Source organism: Dysidea avara, chromosome 12 (assembly GCF_963678975.1).
Source record: "Dysidea avara chromosome 12, odDysAvar1.4, whole genome shotgun sequence".
NCBI classification, from domain to species: Eukaryota; Metazoa; Porifera; class Demospongiae; order Dictyoceratida; family Dysideidae; genus Dysidea; species Dysidea avara.
Window position 1 is genome coordinate 3,124,663 of NC_089283.1, and position 6,000 is coordinate 3,130,662.

Sequence of the window (6,000 nt, forward strand, 5' to 3'; positions counted from 1 at the left end):
GGGCTAGAAATTGTAGTCTAGTAGACTTACAAGAGTCAACACAGATACCTTCAGGTCCATTCCTGTACAGGTAAACTTTACACACTACACAGTCAGTATCAGCTGGACCCCAACACCGATATGTCTCATTACACTGGCTGTGACATGACATTCCTGCAGCAACTACAGTGAACAACAATTAATAGTATAGAAATGAATATGTAATAGTTGTATCATGGGCCTGAGTGATTTGCCTGATGCCTGATATGTACACCCAAGAGTGAGGGTCGCAGGCCCAAGGGCGTCTATATTACGTAAATCATGAGGACATGTGATACAACTGATTTATATCATGCCAATTGTAGGCTAGTAGCCTGTGGTGGGACACGAGAAGAAAATCTGGAAGTACTGGAAAATTATTATCTCCTTGAGTGCTAATATGTACGTCTCCCTTGAGATCTCCCTTCACTATGTATACAGCAAATCAGTCTTCTGGATTGTGATATTCTTGTTCATCACAAAGGATTTCACTCAGATATGGAGTCAGATATCTTTATGCACTGCCGTGGTGACCACAAACTACTCTTTTTCAACATAGTGATTTCGTGTTAAACACACCATAATTATTAATTAGGCGTATGTGCTTAACAGATAGTATTATTTTTACAAAAGTTTTCTCTGAAAATTATAAGTGCATGTGCTTAACAACCCAACTCTACGGTAACTTGCAAAGTTTGATTATGGGTCAGCAGCAACTAATGTTGTACTTACATATGTTAACATGAATGGCAAGTCCTACAGGTGTCATGGAAAAATTCAATTAACGAAATTGTTTAAGTTTTTTGGGATAATTCATATATGTGGTTAAAGCACTGTGGCGAGTAGCTGAATGCAGTATAAAAATGGGACTGAATTTGACAAAACGTGGCTTTGGCATACAAAGCTTCATTAGTAGATATGACAATCATTGTGTAGTAACTTTATAGTGCCTAAACAAATTTGGCCTAAGTATTAATTTTATCTATTTATTAGATATCACTGTATGGGTGTGAGTGGACCAAAACTTCAATTTGTGGCTTCACAGGGTCTGATTAAAGCTGCTGCAGAAACCAGACTCACCAGTTCTGAAGAAAAGATAGAGTGGAATATGAGAGTGTTAGGCTAGCAATCCATTTCTGAAATAAGCATTTGATATTTTGTGCGTGGGGTTACAAATATACAGTGGAACCTCTCTATTACGGACATTTTGGGACCTAAATTTTTTGGCCATTTTTTGCTGTAATATAGAGGTTTTCCTCTTTCAGAGATAAAGTGCATTAACTGGGCCTGTTGGGACCAAATTTTTGTCTTTATTATGGAGGTTTTTTCTATTGAGTCCTTAATTCAGGAAGTTTAGGTTCCATTGTTGTTCCAGTATATAAATGGCTGAGAATGAAATGTCAAACTATATTATCCTCATAAAACAGATAAGCTGTAAAAGGGTGTGATCTTCAGGGTAAAAAAAGTTGTGATATTAAAGGTGGTTGCCAAGGAATGGCTGCAATGATGTTAATGTTAATAATGTACAGCCATTATTAACATCATTGCAGCCATTTCTTGGTCACCACCTTCATTTTCATAATTTTTTCACTCTCATCTTTTGAAGGCTGCACCTTTTTACAGTTTAGCTGTTTAAGCATGGATCTCCCAAAGTTAGTAGCTTTGGGACTTCTTTTCACCCAAAGTTTCCTTATTTACAGCCGGCCTCTACACCTACCTGTAATTCCCAAACCCTTACACTATTATATTGCTCAGCTCAATTTAATAGACAAAATCTGGAACATTCCATGTGTGTTCTATTAGAAATCCTCAAAAATGTACTCTCTATATTACAGTATTACAACATATGGTCAAATAAAATCTACAATACAATACAGTACTGTCATAACCTCCATCTTCCATAATCAGTACGTATCGGGTTTGAACTATGAACAACTTTTTCAACATTTTGAACACTTTTTGTTACTCAGTGACTGTTCTATTTTGACATCACACGTTCACACCAGGTTGGTTTATCCCTATACTCTATAGCTGTCATTGCAACTTTTTTTAAACCACAAAAAGGATTAAGCTATGGCGATTAACCGGTTTACCCTGCAACAGCTGTACCCCCATAAATGTGCTTATTGAATTCAGACCAGACTTGATACATAATTCACCTCAATATGTTTTATTGCACACAAAATTCAGTTGTGTACATGTGTAGCATGCAAAAGACAAACCCCAGTAAAAACAAAAGAGATTTCAAATTTGTGGACTTGTTTTTCACAAATGCGTAAGGCTTAGCTCAAATTTGGTATGTGGTGTGCCAAAAGTCGGTAATGCAAGATCGTGTGCCATTATCACTAATGTACTATATAATAGAACCACAGTAACGATCACTCAACACTTGACTTTGATGTAGTAGTCCATCCAAATTGGCTGCAGTGCATATTGTGACCTTAACCTCTTTGTATAACCTTTTCTACTCTAGTGCTTTGTAAATTACAACTATATAGCAGTGTGTGTGTGTGTGTGCGCGCGCGCGCGCGCGCGTGTGTGTGTGTGTGTGTGTGTGTGTGTGTGTGTGTGTGTGTGTGTGTGTGTGAGTTGCCATTGGCACTTAATAGTTGAGGACATACCATGCTAGACAAATACACCAACATTTTTGCTGAAATTCACAAGTTGAAATGATCAAAGGTGTTTTAGTGTACTACTAACCCCTTACCACATTCACTGTAAGGCCTCACTGCTGTAGCACCATCATATAAAACTGTCAGGTTAGGTGATGTTATGTAATACTCCAACTCTCCAATATAACACAAGGTAGGATTGTTGACTACATAAGCACCCGATGCATTATAAGCACTTGACACTGATATCTCCACAAGTCTGGGTAAGTATATTTGTGTCAAACTGACAGTAAGTAAAGTACTGAAGTTTGGGTTGTTGTCACTGATCCGTAGAGAGTCAAGATAAGTATCTGGTAAAGCAGTGTCCCCCTCAAATCCTCCAATGTACATGAGGTTAGGAAGATAGTCAAACATTTCCTCTCCCCATCCACTTATAGTTAGTCGTCCTAAAATCACCTCAATACTGGATAGGTCTTCTCTTGTCTGAGTCAAATTGAGATTTTCATCGCTATGAATATTACAACATAATTATGTAGCTATATTGTCAGTCACTTACATAAACTGTTCATAAGTCACCACATTAAAAGTGAGGTCACCATTAACAATAGTACATCCAGAGAATGTCTGAACTGCTGCAGGTGATAGTGCTTCATCTACTCCTCTACAAGCTAATGATATATGTACACAAATACAAATACAGATATTATTTACTTCTTCCTCCCACACACACTCCATTTGGACATGGTTCACAAACACGTCCCATTGTTTGGAAACCTGGTTGACACTCACTCACACAAAAGGTTCCTTGTTCAAAGCGAGTACCTATGGAATAGTGTTATTACTAACAATAGTGTACTAGAACTTACTAGGACACGACTCTACACAGAACGAACCAGAATGAAATCTAAAATCATCATTACTCTCAAATTGCTCAGTTCCAGGATTGTATATTTCCCTTGGAGGACAGTTAGTTACACAAGTACCATTGTTGTTGAAGTTCAAGCAGGCCTGTATAATGATATGATAACTATTAGCAACTCACATAACACTACTAACAGTACACTGGTTGTCATTAGGTCCCACACAACCAGCTGCACATTCTCTACTACAACACTGAGGATTCCCTGCGATGTTCAGGTAACACCTTCTAGTTGAACAGTCTTCAAAACAAGTGCCAAAATTCTTTGTCACTACAGAACAGGATAATTACAATATCAAAGATATGAGCTTCTTACAAGTTTGACACAATCCTGAGCTCCAACAATATTGGTACTCACAGTGTGAACAGTCACTAGCAATTATGTCTGTACTGTCTAAATGAAAATATCATTACACCATACACTGTTATGTACAAGCTTGACTTACTAAGACAGTGATCATTTCCTATGTCTTGATATTGACTGTTAGGGTCAGTAAGAATATCCTCCCACAGGACACCTCTGTGATTACAAGAGCTAACATTCACAATGTACACATCTCCTAATGTGATCTCTGTCAGTTTTGGTAGGTACACTGGTGCTGTAACATTAAAAGTAAGCAATGCTGGATTTCCTGTAGGATGCAGTAAATATTCAAACAGGTTATGTCCTCTGATCAGTCGTAAATTTGGTAGTGTTATATTATCAGTTACATTGATATTCTGAATATTTAATGTGTCACCAATTTCCTCCACACTAAATAAGAATTCAAAATCTGCAGAAATATAAGTCTCATTCATTGGTCTCTTTAAAATGTTCACACTTCCATCAACCACCCTACACCCACAATACTTTTCACTCATATCTTCTAAGAATTCCTCCTTTGATGCAGTATTGGCACCAGCAGTTTCTCTAATTCTGAGACCATCACAAAAATCTGGTGAAAAGATCACAATAAACTTGCTACCAAAATAACTATCTGCCAATGAGGTTCTATTAAATTGCCTTAAAATCTACTAAAGTCATTATGATATTTCAATTTGATACTCAATCTTAGAGACATTACATGTTATCTGAACACCAGATGACTCCAGAAGTTTAAGTTGTGCTACAATCCCATTAGTCTGCACCTGTACATAATACTATTAATTGTGGTATTGAGGCATCCTCTAGCCCACACCACTTTGAAATTAACACAAAAGAACAATTGTGCTAGAGTACCATGTGATGTATAAAAAGCCCAGGAGACTATTTGCTATAATTACTTTGGCCCAGCATTTAAATGGCCTGGCATCTATTGAGGCCTAGACATAGAAAAAACACACAACATGCAGGGTAATTGTGGATCAGTGGTGTTGTGAGTCCTTAGCTTTTCTGGGTTGAAATAAGACATGTGGATGATGTGATGGAATGTGACATCATATGAGTTTAGGGATGAGCCTATATTGTTTTTCTCCCCTTGCTTTTCTTTCCAGCATTCTATGCTGCTCAAACTTCTATTTATTTGCTCAGCATTGCCAATTGGTGACTGTTGTATTAGGGTATTTTCATGATGTAGTGACTGCTCTGTAAGAACATCTTTATCTTCACCAGAGACAAATACAATATTTCACAGTAGACTGACCATAATGTCCTATCATGTGTAGACTTAATGGTAGGACACAGTGGGACACTTTAACTAAGAGTTAGGTTGTATACATGGTTATTAATTCTTATAACTGTTCACATCATTCATTGTTCTTGTGAGCTAACAACTGTTGCTAATTGAATGGGAGTAGGCCCAGTACATTCATGGCCACTTTCCCTTTGGTTGTAAGCATGTAGTGTCTCCTAGCAATCAAGTTGTAGTGTACTATTGTGTACTATTATGTTGTAAGACATGCATGCGTAGTAGAGACTCTTGTAGATGCACACTACACATTGATTGTGTATTTTTTGGATGTGATTATCCATTTGAATCATGACAATACTTCACAAGTGATTAGCAGTACAGGCCATAAACCAGACAGATCGACTATATATCTTTCTTTTGGTATCCAGGAAATTATATCTGAGCAAACTGATTTATGGTCAGACACAGAAGCTACTTGGATGGCAAAATTAAAATCTGGTGACCAACTGTTATATTTGTCTCTGATCTCCACATGCTGTTTCTATTGAATATATTGCTTATTTTTACCTTGTGTGATTTTTATAGTCTCTTTTATGCAAATTTGCAAACATTTTGTTCCTCAGTTTTTACTTTATAAAAGCTATTCCTACACAATTAGCTGTGTCAACATTTTGCCCTTTGCTTATACTATCTCAATACTTGCAGGAAAATCAGCTCATCCTTAGTATTACAAATGAGTACCTGTATGGATGGTACTAGAAAGTTACACAAGAAATAGGGATATAAATTTTGCTTTGAACTTTCAAAAGAAAGTACCTTTGATGCTTACATGACAAGCAAA